Consider the following 21,872-nt stretch of genomic DNA (forward strand, 5'->3'; position numbering starts at 1 on the left):
ATGACCTCTGTGTTACACATACTGTAATTGAATCTTTGTGATTACGGCCGGGCTAAATCTAATTGCTAAGTTTCTTACATTGTATATGCAAATAAAGGGACCATGGGAAATTGGCCCTCTGCCCGCGCGACCTCTGCGCGCTTCCCCGGCAACGCCAGCAGTCACGCTCGGTCACGTGGCGCGCGCCGCCTGAGCGCCTCCCCTACGCGGACAAAGGTGGGCGAGGAGGGCTTCGGCCTGGGCTCCTCGCTGGGCTCCGCGCGGGGGAACGCGGCAGCACAGTGGCCCCAGCAACAAGGTGGGGCGTGTACGCGTCGGGAGTGGAGTGTTGAGGCGAGGAGTCATGGTGTCTATGAGGATAACACAGAAGCCCCGTCAGGGACCCCGAAACAGCTGTGAGCCGCTTTCCCCGCGCCGGGGCCCGTGACCCGAGCGCGGGCCAAGCTACGGTTCCTGAACGGGGCTGAACCACCTCGCGGCGGGCTAGGGCGCGTCGCCGCTTTCCCGAGGGTTGTCAGGTCCCGCGCCTGCACTTGAAGCCAAGGGGAAGAGAGAGGGTGTCCATTTGGGGGCCCAGGCTTTACAAAGTGTGACTTGTAGGTGGTGGCAATCTGGGAAAGGTCACCACCGTTTGCTCTAGCGCCGGGCCAGGCAATTAACTTGATTGATGCTCTTTCCCCCAATTTGCAGGTTAGAAAACTGAGGCTCCAGTTGGTTAAACTATCGAGGCCAGTAGTGAACAAAGTTGGGGTTTGGATCCAAATTTGGTTTCAAAGACTGATCTTTTCCCCTTCACGGTGGAACTCGGAAAAGATTTGAGGCCAGGAGTGCTGCCTACTCTTTCCTTTACTTAGACAATACTCCCAAGACCTTAGCAGCTCAGACTTTCCTTCCTGCATTTAGTCCTTCACCAAATAGCGTCAGCGCTGGGGCTGCAGGGTGAGCAAGTGGCTAGCGTTGCTGTGGTCCTGGCTGTTCCGTGCCAGCAAGCAGGCCAGGCAAATATGGAGGAGCATTCTCAGTGCAAAGACGGACTAGAAAGGAAGAACATGGGGGACAGAGAGTGACTAGCATGAAGGCCACTTAAGTGGGTGGGCAGGAGAGGAGGGGACATTTGAGCTGTCACTTGGTTCAGATGCAGCCCTGCAAGGACAGGACAGAGAGTTAGTTCAAGGCAGAGGAAGACTTTCGAGCCACCAAGGTCAGCTTCACCCATCTGGGCCAGTCCTTCAGGGGAGGCCACTGTGGAGGTAGGTAGTGCTCCAGGCTTTGCTCTGGCTCAGTGCTGTGAGCCTGCCTGGGCACAGCCAGTGAGCACCTGGCTTAGCCTTAGGGGACTTTGGAGCCCTTTCCCCCCACCTGTGTTCAGTAAAATGGCAATTAAGTGTAGGCTGTCCAGCTTCTCATCTGACCTCTCTCTAAATAAGCAGTAAGCAAACACAAACCTCAGAATGCTAATATGGTCTTAATTGAGCAACAAGAGCTAATTTGGGCAATGATGTTTCCCTCAGATTTACAAAAGGGAATTGCAAATAACCAAAAGGCATATTAGCATTGATGGGAGATAATGCTAATCTTCAATTAGCATCTATGTCTTTATTCATTTATTTAGAAAACCTTTTCGACACAGTCAATGTGCGCACACGTCACGGTGACAGGTGCATCTTGTGGGTTCCATAGCTGCCTTATTGCAGAAACCAGCAGGCATGGACCAGGTTATTCATTTCTGGTTACAGAAGCATGTGTTATTTTGAGTGAGGAGTGGGGTTTTTTGCTTGTTGATATTTTCTTATTGAGCAATTGTGGTACAGAGGAGAGAGAGCTAGTTCCCATCCTCCCTGCGCCTGTCTTTGTAACCTTGGCCAACTCCCTTGACCTCTCTGGTTCTGTTTTATCTTCTGCAAGGTGAGAAAAACTGCTCTAGATATAATCTTTAACATCTCTTTCAGCTTTGACATACTGTGATTTTTGTAACTGAGTACTGAAGGATGTTTTTGAGATTATAGTTAGCAAGATGTAAAAATTCAATACTATTTTTGTTTTCTACTTTAGAAGGGTGGAGAATGCTGGTCATTCTTTGGGATGTGACTAGCATGAAGGCCACTCAATTGGGTGGGCAGGAAAGGAGGGGACATTTGAGTTGTCACTTGGTACAGATGCAGCCTGTGAGGACAGGGCAGAGAGTCAGTCTGCAGGGGCTGTTGTGGACCTAGGGTTTGGGCCCTGCTGAACCATGCCACTTGCCCAGCATGGAGAAAGGAGGAAGGGGGAGAGAGGCAGGGATGGATTGAATGTGGCATGAAGCTGGAGGAGAGGAGAAACATGGAGGGACTCAGTAAGGGGAGAGCCACAGGGATCATGCCCCTACTGCCTCCAAGGGAACAGACATGAAGGCGAGGAGGCTGATGGGTGCCAGAGAGGACTGGCACTGGTTAGCAGTCTCAGAGCTGCGGTGGAAGGCCAGTTCCTGCTCGCCATCAGAGCTTTGGCTTCTCTCCATTCTGCAGACCTGAGGTGGCCCAAGTCTCAACAGTCTTCCATTAATGCCCTGGGTTGCAGAACTCCAAGAGATGAGGAGCGGTCCCCCAGTTCTGTCTGAGGTGGAACTTCCTACCACCCTGAGTGGGAGAGAACAGAGCCAGCTTTAATTTGATTTTTTTTAATTGAGGAAAATTGGTATATAACACCATATTAGTTTTAGATGTACAAGATAATAACTTGATCTTTGTATACACTACAAGTGATCACCACAATCACAAGTCTAGTTACCAACATCACTATACAGTTGATTCCCTTCACCCATTTCATCCACCCATCCAACCTCCTTCCCATCAGATAACCAGAATCTATTTTCAATATCTGTGAGTTTTGTTTTATTTATTTGTTTTTTTTATATTCCACATATAAGTAAAATCATATTGTCTGTCTTTGTCTGACATTTCACTTAGCACAATACCGTTTAGGACCATCCATGCTGTCCCAAATGGCAAGTTTTATTTCTTTTTTATGACTGAGTACTATTTCATTGTGTGTGTGAGTGTGGGTGTGAGTGAGTATGTGTGTATGTGCGTGCGTGCACGTATACTACATCTTTATCCATTCATCCATTGATAGATGCTTAGGTTGTTTCCATGCCTTGGCTATTGCAAGTAATGTTGCAGTGAATATAGGGGTGCATATGTCTTTTAATTAGTGTTTTTGATTTCTTTGGATACCTAGAAATGAAACTACTGGATCATATGGTATTTCTATTTTTAATTTTTTGAGGAACCTCCATACTTTTTTCCACAGTGGCTGTGCCAAGTCCCACCAACAGTGTAGGAGGGTTCCCTTTTCTCCACATCCTTGCCAACACTTGTTATTCTTGTCTTTTTGATAACAGACATTCTGACTGGTGTGAGGTAATATCTCATTGTGGTTTTGATTTGCATTTCCTTGATGGTTGATGATGGCGAAGCTTTTTTCATGTTCCTGTTTGGCCATCCATATGTTTTCTTGGGGAAAATGTCTACTTAGATCCTCTGCCCATTTTTTAATTGGATTTTTTTTTTTTTGCTATTGAGTTGTATGGGTTCTTTATATATTTTGGACATTAATCCCTTATCGGATATATGATTTGCAAATATTTTCATTTGATTTTGAACAATGAAGAAATGGACTATTTCATATGGAAAAAAATGTCAGTGAAAACATGAGACTTTAGGGTTCCTACAGTTATAGTATTTGCCCTACAGCCAGAGAGGCTTGAGTGTTTTCATTATCATTTCATTTGAAGTGAGAAGGGATTCCCATCAGCCCCACCAGAGGGAGGAAGACGCAGGGATGTGCAGAGAAGCAGCTATGGCCATCTCTACACCGGGAACCCTGGGGATGAATGGCATTAGTGGCCTTGGGAGGTGTTACCGGGATTGTAGGGCAGCGATCGCTGAGTTCACAGGCCTGACCCAGAAGCTCGCAAAGCCCTAGATCTAGAGAATGGATGGAGGAGGCCTGGCTGGGGAGGAGGAGCTGCTTGAAGCCCTTTGAGCAGCTCATGCTCTGACTTAAGCCTTGTTCTTGTAAGATCTCTTTCGAAGTATACTCTCCGACCTAATCACCTCAGTGTAAATGAGTTTTTCCTTGCCTTCCAGCAAAGGAAGCTGGGGAGGTGGGGGCAGGAAAAAGAGGGTCTGTGTCCCCACAGCGCAGATGGTGGCCTGTGTGAAGAGGCAGGGTCAGCTGTGGCCAGTGGACCTGCCAGTGGGAGTTTCTTCTTCCAAGCCTCCCAGCCCTGTGGGCCTGGAGCTCCTGCCCTTCTGTTTGGCCCCTGCTGTGGTTAAGTCAGTTCTAATCCATCCCAGATGCCAGACCTCAATGGCGCCCTCTGATCCTGCCACTTCCCCTGCCTGCATTTGGAGAGGGGGCCACAGCTCAGGCCACACCTTTCACTATCCCCCAGATTTGTTCCCAGAACTTCTTAAATATCTGGCTATTTCCTCCACCTGTAGGATGGCGATTCTGCTACCTGCTTAGCAGAACCATTTAAAGAGCAAATGCAGGGTTGGTGTGGAAGGCTCCAGCACATTCGATGGGCTGATTGATGTGAAGTGTTTACAGTAGGCCCTGGGAATGTCGGAAGGACGTGGTAGGTATAAATACTACATACATATCCACTTCCTTACTCTCTTTTCTTCTTTCCTTAGTTTTACAAGTATCTGGATGAAACAAACTTTAAAAAGTGAGAACAGCTCCTTGGTTTTTTTTTGGCAGGGGGGGACTGTTTCTTAGCCACTATGAAATTTTTTTGTAGTAGCTCTTTTTCTTAGCATTTCCCACCCTCTTCTCTGCTGTGACGGGGGACTGTTTTCAGCCAGAGGTCTTTAATTGTTTGGGCTTGAGTTACTGAGGGCCCGAGCTAAAATGCAGTTATGGTGCTGGAAGGGACACCACGTAGACTCACTAACTGCTGATCCCTCAGCTTAATGTGAATCCTTGCCCTTTACCATCAGCACAGGGTCTTCTGATGTCTTACTTCATTTTAATGTCTCTGAGAGAGAAGCACAAAAGAGCCCGTTATTCCTGTTTTAGTGATGGCGATATCCTAGGCTGAGAGAGGTAAGGCGACACAGCTGATCAGTGACAGTGGGATTTGCTCGTGGGTCTCTCCGATTCCCGGGGCTAACTTCGCACCCAGATGGCGTATGGGAGTACAGTTTGAGGAGCTCTGGGAAGCTCGCTCTGAAATCTCTGATGCCTTAAATCCTGCCATTGATGCATCATTGTTTTGAGCTGGTGCTACCTTAAGAATTCACTGTGATTTAGTTCAAGACCCTTGTCTCTGGCAATCCCAGGGTGGCCTAAGAACAAGGTGCTCTGAAAGAGGGTACAAAAAGAATCGCCAATCCAGGTACAAAGCCTGCCAGCCTCTCTGTGGCCCTGTCGGGTTCTCTCTGTGCAGCTGCAAGCTGGGAGGAGAGTGACACCGCCACCAAATGCTCGCCGCCCTGGAGTCCAGACATCACTCACCTGCCAGCTTACACTGATAGAAGCTGCGATATAGCAGAAATTGCAATGGCTTTGAGCCAAGAGGGGCAGTATTCACATCCCAGCCATGAGCCTCAGTTTCCTCATTTCTAAAATGGAAGTAATGATTTCCCTACTTGCTTCACAGGGTTGTGAGGCCCAGTGAGAAGTCCCACTGCCAAGTGCTGTACAGCAAAAGGTAGGAATGTTGTCTTGTCAGGCACCCGTTGTCACATCAGGCAGTTAAGTGCTCCCCTTACCCGGTGAGCGAGGCATGTATGCATCAGGAACAGTCCTGCAAATTATGAGCACCAAGATGAACCATCACATTGTATTAATATTTTCACACCACTTAACTCTCATTAAAATGTACTTTGCTGAATTTAATATGTGATTTCAAATGACACAACATATTAAGTGCTTAATATACTAGAAATTATGAAACTCTTATAGTGGATGCCATATGAAATAATTAGACTGAATTAAACTTAGCAGCCAAGTGAAGGAAAGACTTCAACTTACAATGTCTTAAAGTAGCTTAACCCACCACTGTAATCCCCAAAATAAATGTCCAGAAATTATGATCTTTAAATAAAAATGGAAACTTAATCTGTACTTATACCCAGCTCTTTGGGGATGTGGTGGTGTGGAGTGTCGTTGCCTTGGGGAAGTGAGGGGCCTGGACCTACCCCAGGGCAGGGTGTCCACTTCCCCTGGGGCCTGGCTAGAGGATGACTCAAGTGGCTTGAGTAAGATGGAGGGCCTTCTGCTGAGCTGACAGATTGGTCTTCCCTGCCCCAAAATAGCCTATTGACAAAAATAAAATAATAACAAACACCCTTTATTTAACATTTGTTGAGTGCTTCCTTTATGCCAGGCATTTTCTCATTTGATCCTCATAATACATCTATGTTATAAGCCACTGTTTTTAGATGAGGAAACTGAGGCTCAGAAAGTTTCTATGACTCATCCAAGGCCTTACAACCAGAATCCAGTGTTCACCCCTGCAGCACACATGGTCTCCTTGTTAGGGCACGTGTGAGTGTGTGCATGTACATACATACACCACTTCCTATTTTAATAAGGATTCAGTGACTAAACACATAACCTGCTACCTGACAGTGACTTATGACCTATATCTTTATCACATTCCAGTCTTGGGGAGTAGGGACCATGACCTGAGAGTCTCGCGTTGAACAGGAGGTAGCCTAACTTACACAGGATGTTCTCTGTTGAGTATTTGCTGCTAAATTAATTATAATAATGAGTATCTTGATATATATCTATGAATAGTTATTATAAACGACAACTTTTTATAAAGACAGGAATACTTTCTATCATAGGGAATACCAATTTCTTAGCTGTTTAAGACATCATGTCTCAATTATTTGTATCAGCATGAAAATACTGATCCAATGGGCTGTTTGAAAAATATACATTTGGGTGTGGAGATTTAAATATATTATCATTTATTGACCAGCAAAAGTGATCTTAATGGAGGTGGGAAAACTTGGCTCAAGCAAACACATGTTCATAATGAACAGAAACATGTATTAGGATTAGGTTCAGCCTTATATAATAGAAAACCAAACAACAGTGGCCTTAAGATGACAGAGGTTAATTTCTCTCCTGCATGAAACTAGCTGTCTTTCAGGGTCGGGTCTGGTGTCCCCAGTGTGTCACAGAGCCAGCTTTAGTTCAGGATGGCTGCTGGAGCCCCCAGTTCCAGGCTTCAGAAAGCAGGGAGGTGGGAAAGACACCTTACTGCCCTGTGAGATCTGTAACTAAGAAAATATTCCCTTACCTTTAGCGGGAACCCCCCCCCCACCCCCTCCCTGTTTCCTGGGGCTGAATCTGCCAGCCCCGTCCCCAGCCTGGGACTGAGAAAATACCCACAGCTCACCCTTCTGATCTTTAGCAACATTTCACCTTAATGTAATGTCAGAGTCCTCTGAGTCCTCAGAGCCGGGGTCTCCTGCATGATGACCCCTCATCCGGGGCCGTTGCTTTCCCTGGACCTGTAAAAATGTGACCCAGTCATCCGGCCCTCCCCACACCCCTGCCACGCCTCATAGCCTCCCTGCCTCAGGGGAGGGGGCCTTCTCCTCAGCGGCTTGGCTCTCCTGGGTGACCCCGGCTGTGAATGCGGACAGCGCTGGGCGTGGGGGCATAGGGCATCCTCCCTTTATAGCTGACCGTTGTGGATGCCGAGTGTGGCCCTGCAGACTCACCAGGAAGGATGCCGAGCGTGGCCCTGCAGACTCACTCACCAGGAAGCCTTCTCTCATTCCTCCATCGGCTTTTGCGGCTCCCTCCTCCCTGGTCTTGTCACCTGGCACCTGTGTTTAGCCTAATTTTTTTCTGCCTTGTATTAGAGTTAGCTGCTTACTTGCTTGCGCCTCCTGCTCCCCTCCCCAGCCTGTACCCGCTTCCCCAGGGCAAGGGGCCAGACTTTATTCCTTCTTGTTTTCCTAGCATGTAGCACAGCACCTGATGTTCAATAGACACATTTTTTTAAAAAAGCTTCTCCTATTAAAAATGACACATAATAGAATTTTAGAGTTAAGATGGCATTAGGCCAAACTTCTTTGATATACCATCTCCCAAATTCCCAATCTGAGAGCTAATTAAGACATAGAAAAACATAGAAACTCAGAACCTTTCAGAAAAAGTGGCAAATTGTTGGCAGGAGTCTGGGAGGAATTTTCTCTAATGGGCAGAGTGGCACAGTCAGTGGCTCATGCATGCCTTGCTCTGTGAACTGACCCAGAACCTCCAGGGAGGAAGCATGTAGGAGGAAGGATTCACCCCTACCCACTGTGCAGGGTTGTTCCCACAAGAAAGTATCAGCACCTCCTATCCTGCAGGCCTGGCTTTCTGAGGCAGCCACTTCTGTCCACCCTCTGCCCTTCTGTTAGACCCCATCTGCCCATGTTCATCCGGAGACAAAACTCAGCACCTGTGAGCAGGGAGCAGCATGGGCGTGGCCGGGGGGCCTCCGGGAGGCGAGCTGGCCTGCTGTGTGGACGCTGCAGGTGCGAGGAGTGTGGTTTATTTAGCTGCACCATATATACAGGAATGTGGATGCGTTGTAATAATTAAATTGCATTAACCTGGTTGGAATGTCTTTGACTTTCCAAAAGGGGAGTGTAATGCATTTCTATTTATTCTGGCTTTTGATGTTTTGGTTTGTGCTTTGTCATGTTTCCTTTATGTTTTGCCTTCTGTGATATGCATAATGATTTATTTGTTTTTATCTTCTGTGATTTGGAAAGTTTACAGCCTACTGTTTTAATTCTGTCAACACCTACAAGATTGTGGAAAACTTCCTTAAACCTACATTTCTCTATCAGATTCCCAATAAATCTATAAATTTTGCCTCCTTGTCAAGCTAAGGTGAGGAACTTTCCAGCTCCCTCCCAAAGGTAGTGAAAATCATTCATAGCTCCACCTTCCAGAGATAATCTCTGTTAAAGAGTTTGGTATATGTTCCTATAGATTTTTCTGTAGACATTGTAGCATATATTATTATTACTGTAAACTGGGATCATACTATCCATTTTTAAAAAATTTTTTATTGTGAACAAATTCAATGTATGGCAAAGTAGAAAGAATAATAACAGCTACATCTATGCATCCGCTGCATAGATGCAACAGTTACTAACAATTTAACAGTTTGCCTTATTTATTTCCCTTTTATTTCTTTTGGTATCATTAATCTACAGTTACATGAGCAACATTATGTTTACTAGACTCCCCCCATCGTCAAGTCCCCCCAACAAACCCCATTAGTCACTGTCCGTCAGCGTAGTAAGATGCTGTAGAGTCACTACTTGTCTCCTCTGTGTTGCACAGCCCTCCCCGTGACCCCCCACCCCGACATTATGTCTGCTAATCGTAATGCCTCCATTTTGTTTTTTAACTTGCTCAGTGGGGTGCATTCCCTTTCTACCCAACTTCTGTAAATGATCTGGGGGTGTTTCCTCCTGGCAATCAAGAGTAGCCTGACCTCTTGGACCCGACACACCCATTGGTGATTGTATGATGCCTTTATCCTTGGATAGCAAACCAGCTGTGTAGGGTATTCTTTGGTCACAACCTTTCGCAGTACAACAACCCTTTGAAGTAAGTAGTGGTGGTGTTCCCATTTTAAAGATGAGGAAATTGAGGGAGTCTGGAAACTTGGGAGGTTAGGTAACTTGCCCAACTAATAAATGGTGAAGCAGTAGCCAAAACTCAGGCCAACTCCCTTGCTTCCCTGTGTCATGGGAGAAACATTGGAAAGGAAGTCCTGGGACCCCCTTCTGAAAAATCATCCCCACTGCTGATCCAAGCCCTCAAAATCAGTTCCTCCAAGAAACATTTACTGAACCCCCTGTGTCCCGGGCCCTGAGGATAAGACATGGCCAAGTGTTTAAGTAACTGACCAGCTCGGATGAGCTGGCAGGGATAGAGGCGAGAAGGAGGGTGCCATGGGAGCCCAAGGAGGGGCGCTGGTGGTGGGAGGGTTAGGAGGTGCTTCCAGGTGGAGGTGGTAGCCAACTTGAGTCTCAAGGGATGGGAAGAGCTGGCCTGGTAAAGGGGTTGATGGGATGGCAAGGGCAGCCAGGGCAGAAGAACAGCCTGAGCAGAAGTCTAAAAGAAATACCGGAGAAGCACAGCGCAGGCCCTCGTTCTGGCACTGCTGGCTCCCTGTCTCCAGTGCCCCACCCCATCTCCTCCCCCCATTACCAGAAAGCCATTTTGTTCAACAGGGAGGTAGGCTCCGTTGGTTGTCGGAGGTGGGTATCTGAACATGCCAGTCAGAGCCCACTTTTCTCCAGGATGTTTGGACTTGGGTCAGTTTGTCTGTCCACAAGGCCTAATGGTGTAAGATGCAGCCCAGAGCAGGTCATGGCAGTAGTGTGCAGGGGGTGTCAGGAGAGTGAGAAGACCACGCTGTGGGAAGTCTGAGCAGTGGGTCTACACATCACTGAAGTCCAGCCATGTGCCCAGCATGGGGTTCCGTGACATATGCCAGGTCTTCTTAATGCATTTCTCATTTTTTCAGATTGTCCAAGTTGGGTTTCTGTCACCTGTAGCTGGAGATCACTGTGTGGCACAGTTCCTGAGTTGGACTCAGGAGAGGGTCATTCACACTGACTCAGGATGACAACAGGAAGCTGTCTGGTTCATTTACCAGGAGAAAGTCAGCTGCTCACTGACTCAGGCATGATTGCTTGTGCCCCTTTCCCTGGAGAAAAACCACCTGGGAACCTGCTTGATAAACAGGCCCCAGTGCTAGCAGCGGTTTAAAAAAATCTTTTTAATTGAAATATAGTTGAAATACAATATTATGTTGGTTTCAGGTGCACTATGTGGTGATACGACAGTTATTTACATTGCTAAATGCTCACCATGGTAAGTGTAGTTACCATCTATCAACACACAGATTTTACAATACTATTGACTATCTTTCCTATGCTGTACTTTCATTCCCATGACTGGTTTATTTTATAATTGGAATTTTGTACCCCTTTATCCCCTTCCCTGTTTTTTATGTCTCCCTACCCTCCTCCCCTGTGGCAACACCAGTCTGTTCTCTGTGTTTATGAGTCTGTTTCTGCCAGCAGGGATCTTCATGGCTGGTGACATCAAGCTAGGATTGCCCAGGCAATTGGTAAACTATTTCTGTTAAGGGCCAGATAACTTTTTAGGCTTTGTGGTCTCAGTGGCCATTATTCACCTCTGCACTGCAGTGGAAAAAAACCAGACAATACATAAATGAATGAGCATAGTCATGTTCCAATAAAACTCTATTTATAGACATTGAAATTTGAATTTTATGTAGTTTCTATGTGTCTATATTACTCTTCTTTTGATTTTTTCAACGATTTAAGAATATAAAAGTCATTCTTAGCTCTCAGACCAAGCACAAACAGGCAGTGAGATTCAGATGTGGCCAACCACTGGCACAGGGCATGTGCCCTTATGCCAGGAAGGAGGATGGTTGTCAAAGGGGCCAGACACTGGGGCTTGTCAGCTGGCCAGGGACACTACTGGAGCCCCAGCCCACGCTTACCACACTGGACCCCTTTTCTCTCTGGCCATTCAGACCACCCTCTTCAGTCCACACCCTCCTGCAGATGAAGCTCAGGACCTATGAGTGGGCTTAAGTGCCTAATAACACAACCAGCCTGGCTTTCCACACTGCAGGCTCAGACCTGCTTGGTGCGGCTGCTCCTGACACTTCCCAGGGCAGCTGTCCTGCCCCCAGTCCTGTGAGAGGCACATCGTTTAAGCCCACAATGGAGGGGCCAAGGTGAGCCTTCTGCCAGAGGCCAGGCAGGGCATTGGCCCGCTGCGGTCAGTGATTCGGGGCCTGGCTTGTAAACAGGAGCGGTCTTAAAACACCCAGAGAAAGCTGCTGTTAATGGTGGACTCTGTGGCTGGAGACTGAGTAGATCAGGAGCTGAGGTGGCTGCAGGCGGCCAGGTGCCAGTTAAAGTCACAAGGGAGTAGAGACTGTGGTGAGAAAGAAAGGTGGGTGGGAAAATATAACAGACTGGGTGCCCTGGAGCCAGACACACAGCTGACTAAGAGGTAAACACAGCAGCTGAATCCCAGAACTGCCCAGTTGCTGGCCGTTCTTGAGGCTTGGCTAGGGTCTTCACTGTGTCTTCCTAACCTCCCCCACCTTACCTGGGGTATTCTGGGTGATCCCACATTTCTTTGGTATACTCTCCCATACCCAAAGCTGTGACTGAAGCAGGTCATTTCTGCTGCTGGCTGGGTACATTCCTTGCACATGACCTTCTGATTTTAATCTCAGATCTTGAAACATCAGGTGGGGTCTCCTTGCTGTCTTGGTATCTGTAGGTTGGAATCTTGCCTCAGCCACTAAAACTCACAGATGGATGACCTGGGCCTCACTTTCCTCACCTCTTTAATAGCCATCCTGAAGCACACTCCGTTTTTTAGGACAGTGTTGAATGTTATCTGAGTCCTATGCTCCTGAAAGGCAGTGATGGTTAAGAAATTCTCCTACTGCTTTAAGTTCTGGGGAAACAGCTAACTGCAAAGGACCACCTTGCTCTAGTATATTCTAAGAAAAACTCATCTCCATCCTTTCTTACTATTCCCATAAGACTTGTGGATGACTCCCTTGTTTACTTGCCTCTTTAAAACCCCAGGCTTCCTTCCTTTTCTTTGAGATGTTCCTCCTTCATGAATATTTTCTCTATTGCAACAGCCTAAATAAAATGTCCTTCATTGCCTGGCTCCTTTTGCTTTCACAAGCGTCCATTAGCTGGGGTATTGGAGTCCTAGGTTCCAGTCCTGGATCCCCCAGGCCTGACTTTCCCTCCCGGTTGGAAGCTCGCCACTGGACCCTCGCTTTCAGGATCTGTGAGTTGTGACTCAGCCCCCAATCCCTGCACCCGGAGGTGGGGCCAGGCAAGGAGCCTGTAATTCTGCATGCTGCCACCAGAGGGCGGCTGCTCCGCGGAGGAAGGCCCTCGCCTCTCCCCGGGCTATACCTCCTGCAGAGCCTTTCAAGTGCACTTTGGACGTGAACGCCACGCCCCGTTTTCAGCCCTCCTGCACTTTCCGCATCTCAGTCTAGTGCTTTCCCCTGCCCGCTCCGCTGCACTCCAGGTGCCTCCTTCATGCTCATGCACGCAGGGGAGTCCTCCACGGCCGAATTCCGTTACAGTGAGCTGGAGAGGGGCTCAAAGTCGGCTGGAGACTCTCGGCCTCCAGCGCGTGTCTGGTCGTAAGCCTTCTTCTGTGGCCCTCTGACCCCCTTCTCCACTTGAGAGAAGTTGAGGAATCCCTGGGGCAGCCGGGAAATGGGAAGGAGAGGCAGAAGGAAGGAGCCCTGAGAAGATTGTTTTGGGCGCTGCACTTTTCCAGTCACATCTTGGAGCATCAGAATGTCCCCTTAAAGTGAGCGACACAAGAACTGTTACCCCATCTGAAAGGTGGGAAAACAGGCTCCCAAAGAGAAAAAGTGATTAGCCTTCAGTCGCACAGCATGTAAATGGCAGAATTAGAGTCAGAACTCAGTACTCTGGGCCCCAAATTTGGAGCCCTTAGGTGGGTGATGTACAGCCAGAGATGATTCACCACTTGGCAAAGGGGCCCTAGGCATCTCTTGGGGGCAAAACTTAAAATGCAACCGCTTAAAGGACTCACATTGAGGCGTTTTATGTGTTGACACAGTAAGATGATCACTTTGTAGATAGAATGTCTACATACACATTTTCAAAGCAAATAGAAGGGCCAAACTGCCCACCCTGGTGCCCTGGTGTTGGGAATGGCAGTAGTGGCAGGAGGATTTTCATTTTCTCTGTATTGTCCAAATCATTTCTTACTAGCATATGAACCAGAAAGAATGATTCAGTATTTCTGTGACAAAAAAAGTAATGCCTCCTCCTTAAGGAACTGGAGAATACAAAAGAGAATGAAGAAAAAAAATTCCTCAGGAACGTTCCTTCCCCACACCCCCATAGATATTGATGTTTTTCTTTCTAACTGTTCATGAACAACATTAACTGTACAGGAATGCTCTGAAGATTGAGGGAGAGAATGTATAGAATAGCTAACATTCCAGAGTGTTAGCTATTTTTATATATATAACATAATCATCACCATACTATATACATGTTTATATGCTGCTGTTTTCATTTATAGCATTGCTTCACGAAGTTTCCCATGTCAACTGTTCTTTTAAATCCTATTTTTAGTGATTGCCCATAATTTCATTATATTTAAGTACTGTGCAATTTATTTAACCCATCCCCTATTGTGGATCCTTTAGATTGTTTCCAATTTTTTTCCTTTAATTTTTAAATTTTGATATCATTAATGTACAATTACTTGAACAACATTATGGTTAGTAGACTCCCCCCATTATCAAGTCCCCCCCACATACCCCATTACAGTCAATGTCCATCAGCGTAGTAAGATGCTATAGAGTAATTACTTGTCTTCTCTGTATATACTGCCCTCCCCATGCCCCCTCCCCCACATTATGTGTGCTAATAGTAATTCCCCATTTTCCCCCTTATCCCTCCCTTCCCAACCACCCTCCCCGGTCTCTTTCCCTTTGGCAACTGTTAGTCCATTCTTGGGTTCTGTGAGTCGGCTGCTGTTTTGTTCCTTCAGTTCTTGCTTTGTTGTTACACTCCACAGATAAGTGAAATCATTTGATACTTGTCTGTCTCTGCCTTGCTTATTTCCCTGAGCATAATACCCTCTAGCTCCATCCATGTTGTTGCAAATGGTAGGATTTATTTTCTTCTTATGACTGAATAATATTCCATTGTGTATATGTACCACATCTCCTTTATCCATTCATCTACTGATGGACACTTAGGTTGCTTCCATTTCTTGGCTATTGTAAATAGTGCCGTGATAAACATTGGGGTGCATATGTCTTTTTTAAACCGGGCTGCTGCATTCTTAGGGTAAATTCCTAGGAGTGGAATTCCTGGGTCAAATGGTATTTCTATTTTTAGTTCTTTGAGGAGCCTCCATACTGCTTTCCACAATGGTTGAACTAATTTACATTCCCACCAGCAGTGTAGGAGGGTTCCCCTTTCTCCACATCCTGGCCAACATTTGTTGTTGTTTGTCTTTTGGATGTCGGCCATCCTAACTGGTGTGAGATGATATCTCATTGTGGTTTTAATTTTCATTTCTCTGATGATTAGCGATGTGGAGCATCTTTTCATGTGCCTGTTGGCCATCTGAATTTCTTCTTTGGAGAACTGTCTGTTCAGCTCCTCTGCCCATTTTTTAATTGGCTTATTTGATTTTTGTTTGTTGAGGTGTGAGAGCTCTTTATATAATTTGGATGTCAACCCCTTATCAGATATGTCATTTATGAATATATTCTCCCATACTGTAGGATGTCTTTTTATTCCACTGATGGTATCCTTTGCTGTACAGGAGTTTTTTAGCTTGATATAGTCCCACTTGTTCATTTTTGCTTTTGTTTCCCTTGCCTGGGGAGATATATTCATGAAGAAGTTGCTCATGTTTATGTCCAAGAGATTTTTGCCTATATTTTTTTCTAAGAGTTTTATGGGTTCATGACTTACATTCAGGTCTTTGATCCATTTTGAGTTTACTTTTGTGTATGGGGTTAGACAATAATCCAGTTTCATTCTCTTACATGTGTCTGTCCAGTTTTGCCAACACCAGCTGTTGAAGAGGCTATCATTTCCCCATTGTATATCCATGACTCCTTTATCGTATATTAATTGACCATATATGGTTGGGTTTATATCAGGGCTCTCTAGTCTGTTCCACTGGTCTATGGGTCTGTTCTTGTGCCAGTACCAAATTGTCTTGATTACTGTGGCTTTGTAGTAGAGCTTGAAGTCAGGAAGCATAATTCCCCCTGCTTTATTCTTCCTTTTCAGGATTGCTTTGGCTATTTGGGGTCTTTTGTCATTCCATATGAATTTTAGAACTATTTGCTTTAGTTCATTGAAGAATGCTGTACATATTTTGATAGGGATTGCATTGAATCTGTAGATTGCTTCAGGCAGGATGGCCATTTTGACAATATTAATTCTTCCTAGCCAAGAGCATGGGATAAATTTCCATTTATTACTGTCCTCTTTAATTTCTCTTAAGAGTGTCCTGTAGTTTTCAGGGTATAGGTCTTTCACTTCCTTGGTTAGGTTTAGTCCTAAGTATTTTATTCTTTTTGATGCAATTGTGAATGAAATTGTTTTCCTGATTTCTCTCTCCGCTAGTTCATCATTAGTGTATAGGAATGCCACAGATTTCTGTGTATTAATTTTGTATCCCACAACTTTGCTGAATTCAGATATTAGATCTAGTAGTTTTGGAGTGGATTCTTTAGGGTTTTTTATGTACAATATCATGTCATCTGCAAACAGGGACAGTTTGACTTCTTCCTTGCCTATCTGGATGCCTTTTATTTCTTTGTTTTGTCTGATTGCTGTGGCTAGGACCTCCAGTACTGTGTTGAATAACAGTGGGGAGAGTGGGCATCCCTGTCTTGTTCCTGATCTTAAAGGAAAAGCTTTCAGCTTCTTGCTGTTCAGTATGATGTTGGCTGTGGGTTTGTCATATATGGCCTTTATTATGTTGAGGTACTTGCCCTCTATACCCATTTTGTTGAGAGTTTTTATCACGAATGGATGTTGAATTTTGTCAAATGCTTTTTCAGCATCTATGGAGATGATCATGTGGTTTTTGTCCTTTTTGTTGATGTGGTGGATGATGTTGATGGATTTTCGAATGTTGTACCATCCTTGCAACTCTGGGATGAATCCCAGATTGTTTCCAATTTTTACTGTTAAAATAACAGTGAGGTTAATGTCTTTAAACGTCTCTCCCTGTCAGCATTTCTGATTGCTTCTTTAGATGGATTTCTAGAGGTAGGATTACTGGGACAAAGGGTGAAAATATTTTTCAGGCTTTTGATTCAGGTTACCAAATTGTTTCCCAGAAAGATCTTGCCAACTTACACTCCCACCAGCAGTCTGTAAGAATGCCTGTCCCACTGCACACAAAAGAGGATTTTTGGGGTTTGGGTGAGATTTGATTATGTAGTTGGGCTGAGAAGGAGCCTTGTGGAGAGGGACAGTTTAAATTTTAGGAGATAGAGGGGATGTCTAATGGAGTGAGGTCCCTGGGAGAAAGGAAGTGGGGTTTGGAGTACATGTATAGGAATTACCTTGGACTTGAGAAGGGTGACCTCATTTTCTGAGACTGCTGAAAGAGGTATCATTGAATGTGGGCATACAGTCACTGTAAGTAGGTAGTTGAGATTCCAGAGAGCTGTCCCTAAGAGTCCCCAGGAAAGTAGAAGGCTGAGTCATTTATTCACAGATGCCACGTGATGGACTTGAGAGGAATGCCACCCTTTTACTTAAGGAGAGGAAGAGGATTGACAGTCCCCATAAAGTGGACAACCTTGTTTGTGGTGGCACCATTCTTAAGGACTGTGTGTACTTTCTTTACAGTATGCAGCCACATGGGAAAAGAAAAAGTTGTATACTTATTAAACTAAATTCTTCAAAATGTGGTAAACAGTAGAAAACAATGGGGCTGGAGGTGTGTGAAAAGTTTACAAACTTATGGAGTTGGACTGAACTTTCAAGGGACGGTCAATTCCTAGCTTATATAAGTTTTTCCAGAAAATTAGGAAAGAGCAAAAGCTGTCCAGATCATTTTATGAAACAAGTGTAATCTTGATTCCAAAATCAGTAAAGACAAAGCAATAAATGAAAAGAATAGGCTCATTTCACCTATGATGTAGACATAAAAGTCCAAAGTAAAATATCAATTAACTAATCAGTTAATATATAACCCAGTTATATATTTTAAAAAATACATTTCCATCAGGTAGGGTTTATCCCAGGAACTCCAAGTTGACTCTAATCAGAAATCACCTCATTAATGAAGGATAAAAATCATATGATTATTTCAGTTGAAGAAGAATAAGCATTTGATAAGTTAATCACCTGTTTATGATAATAACTTAACAAACTGGATATAGGAAAGGCATCCTCAGCTTGGTAAAGGTAATAGAGCAAAAACTTAGAGCAAACATTACACTTAATGAAGATACTTTAAGTGCATTCCATTTAAGATCTGGATAAATAAGGAATCCAACTACACTGCTACCATTTAATATATATACTAATGGAATTTCTAGAGAAAGTTATTAGAGAAGAAAGAATAAGAGATATAGGATTGGAAGAGAAATAAACATATCATTGTATAAAGGTAGCATTTTAATTTGACTTGAAAAACAAAGAGAATCAACAGATAAACTTTAAAAATGATCAAGAGAATGCTTCAAAATCACTAGATATAGGATTAACCTAAAAAAAGTCCATAACTTTTCTCCTCACTAGTGGTAACAAACTTCTATTCGCAATTTTAAGAAGCATGCATAATGGATCTAGAAATGAACTTAACCAAGAATATACAAGAAACCTATACAGACAGCTTTAAAACTCTAATAAGAGATATAGAAATTAACATGAATATATGGAGGGAAATTTTATGCTCTTGGATGGAAATGACTGGATATGATGCGAGAGTCAGTTCTTTATGAATTAATCTATATCTGCAATGAAATCCCAATAAAAATTCGGGTGTATTTTCCAGGAACTTGGTAATAAATTCATTCTATAATTTCTGTGGATGAACAGGACTAAGTCAACCTGACAAAAGAAGAGTAAAGAAAAGCATGCAACAAAGCCACATAAAAAGCCAGACAGCAACACTGTTTTGGCAAAAAACAGGCCAACAGATAGTGGAACAGAATGGAAAATTCAAAAGTCAGACCATGAGTATATGAGTGGGAGGCACTGCAAGTCAATGAAGAAGGGGCAGCTTCAACCAGCTTAGTCTATGAAGAAAATAAAACAGGATCCCTGCCTGACACCAAATAAAAGTGCACATTCTAAATTACAAAAGACAAATGTGCAAAATAAAGCTCTAAAGTTAATAGGAGAAAATATAAGAGAGTATCTTTGGGACCTGGATTGGGAGAGAGACTCCTTATATAAAACTTCAAAGAACAAAAGCAGTTCCCTTTATCTAGTACATCATGTCTCATTTTCAACAAAAAGTCACAACATGTACTCAAAAGCACAAAACAAAGTTTGAAGAGAGAGAGCAAGTGCCAGAACCAGACTCAGATCTTGCAGAGATGTTGGAATTTTCAGGCTAGGTTTAAAAATAACTATGATTAACATGCTGAGGGCACTGATGGATAAAGTAGCATGCAAGAACAGATGGGTAATATAAGCAGAGAGATAGAATTTATAAGAATGAATCCAAAAGAAATGGCTATAGATAAAAAATACTGCGGCAGAAATGAAGAATGCCTTTGATATTCTCCTTAGTGGGCTGGACATGGCTGGGGAAAGAATCTCTGAGCGTGAGGACATATCAGTAGAAACTCCCAAAACTGAAAAGCAAAGAGGAAAATGACTAGGAAAAAAATGAAGAAGATAGCTGAGGACTATAGAGCAAATGCAAAAGGTGTGACATACACATAATGGGAATACTAAAGAATGAGAGGAAGGAATAGAAGGAATATTTGAAGTAATAATGACTGAGAATTTCCCACAATTAATGTCAGACACCAAAACACAGGTCCTGGAAGTTTAAGAAAACATCATGCAGGATAAATGCCAAGAAAACCAGAAAAACAGAAAAAGCGAAACAAAAACCCAAAAAACTACACCTAGTCATGTCATATGCAAACTGCAGAAAGTCAAAGATAAAGAAAAATTCTTGAAAGAATACGAGGGAAAAAACACTACCTATAGAGGAGCAAAGGTGATTACATTCAGCTTCTCAAGCAAGTAAGAAAAGAGTGAGTGAAATATTTCAAGTGTTGAGAGAAAAATCCCCGCTAATTTAGAATTTTGTATCCTGAGAAATTATCCTTCAAAAGTGAAACAAATACTTTCTCAGACAAACAAAAGTTGAGGGGATTTGTTGCCAGTAAACCTGCTTGCAAGAAATGTTCAAAGTAGTTTTAGAATTATTAGGTCTGCAACTTGGAGCTGCATAAAGAAAGGAAGAGCACTGGAGAAGGAGTAAGTGAAGGTAAGGTGAAAACTTTTATTTATTTTTCTTATTCTTGATGTGACATGCAGCGGTTTATTCAAAATAATAATAACAGCAATGTATTCAGTGATCATACCTTGTGTAGAAGTGAAAGGAATGACAGCAGTGACACAGGCATGGGGGAGAAGAATTAAGAAAACTTGGTTATTGTAAGGTACATGCAGTACCAATAAAGTAGTACAGTGTTTTTTGAAAGTGGACTTGAATTAGTTGTAAATATAGATAGAAAGCTCTAGGGAAACCATTAAAAAATGTAAAAAAAGCAAAACTGATACACTAAGAAAAGAGAGAAAATGAAGACATATAAAATGCTCATTTAATACCCCAAAAGGGAAAGAGTGAAAGACTAAAACAGGAAAAAAGAACAGAGGTAACATACAGAAAACAGTAATGGTAGATACTGAGCCAGTATATCAATAATCATTTTAAAGGCCAATAATCTAAATATGTGAAGCAGAAGACAGATTGTCAAGAGTGGATAAAAAAAACACGACCCAATTATGTTGTCTACAAGAAACCCACTTGAAATATAAAGACACATACAGATTAAAAGGAAAGGGTTAGAGAAAGATACACCGTGATCACACTAATCAAGAGAAAGCTGGAGCAGCTATACTAATTTCAGACAGAGAAGTTATCAGGGATAAAGACAGGCTTATGTTACAATAAGGACTGATTCTCCAAGAAGACATAACACTCCTTAAGGTGTATGTGCCCAATAATAGAGCATCATTGCATATGAGGCAAAACTGACAACTGCAATAAGAAATAGATGAATCCACTAGCATTGTTGGACACCTCATTCCTCTGTCAGAAATGGAAGATCCACCAGGCAGAAAATCGGTAATGACATAGTTGAACTAATAACAGGACCATCAATAAGTGGATATAATTGGCATCTATGGACTATTTCATCCAACCACTGCAGAATACATTTCTCAAGCCCATACAGAATATTCATCAAAATAGGTCACATTTGGGCCATAAAACACATCTTAACAAACTTAAAAAATAGAAATCATACAATGTCTGCTTTCAAACCACAATGGAATTAAACTAGAGATCATTAACAAAGATAGCTGGGAAATCCCAAGATACTTGGTCATTAAACAAACCTTTCTAAGTGACGCATGGGTCAAAGAAGAAGTCTCAAGAGAAATTTAAAAATATTTGGAATTAAATAAAAATGAAAAGTTGTAGAACACAGTGAAAACAGTGCTCAGAGAATAATTTAGTAGCATTTGATGCGTGTATTAGAAAAGAAGAAAGACCTAAGATCAATGATCTCAACTTCCACTAGACAAAGAAGAGCAAATTAAATCTAAAGTAAGCAAAAGGTAGCAGATCCTATAGAAAAATGGTCTAAGTTTATCAACAGGCAATTTATAAAAGTGGTAATCCAAATAGGCATATGAAGAGAATTATCAATAATTAAAATAATCTGTAATCAGAGAAGTTCAAATGAAGGCAACAATGAAATACCACCTTACCCCATCAGACCTGCAAAAATCAGAAAGCTGGGAAATGCCAAGTATTGGCAGGTATGTGGAGTTGTGGACTCCTTCCTGTGCCGTGGTGGGTGAGGGTGGGGGTGGGGAGGGTACAGAACAGTCAGCCTTTCTGGAGAGCAGTGTGGCACTACTCTGGGGTGTAGTGAATTTGTCTATACAAATACAGACCAATTCGATTTACGCATAGTCTAGGACCCAGCAAATCAACTCCTGGGTGGATATACCAAACAAATGACCACACGG

General features: G+C 43.5%; 1 long non-coding RNA gene across 3 annotated transcripts; it reads left to right on the forward strand.

The window, feature by feature from the left end:
- The first annotated feature begins 192 nt into the window (after positions 1-192).
- LOC130679619 (uncharacterized) lies at positions 193-12,729 on the forward strand. 3 transcript variants are annotated; one of them, XR_008992647.1, is made up of 4 exons: positions 193-395; positions 4,488-5,701; positions 10,553-11,161; positions 11,597-12,729. It is a non-coding gene; the product is annotated as an uncharacterized LOC130679619 (long non-coding RNA). The 3 variants fall into 3 exon arrangements; XR_008992646.1 differs by lacking the exon at positions 11,597-12,729 and having other exon boundaries at positions 4,488-4,624; positions 5,651-5,701; positions 10,553-11,316; XR_008992645.1 differs by lacking the exon at positions 11,597-12,729 and having other exon boundaries at positions 10,553-11,316.
- The last annotated feature ends 9,143 nt before the right edge of the window (positions 12,730-21,872 follow it).

This window comes from Manis pentadactyla, chromosome 11 (genome assembly GCF_030020395.1).
Source record: "Manis pentadactyla isolate mManPen7 chromosome 11, mManPen7.hap1, whole genome shotgun sequence".
In the NCBI taxonomy this organism is placed as follows: Eukaryota; Metazoa; Chordata; class Mammalia; order Pholidota; family Manidae; genus Manis; species Manis pentadactyla.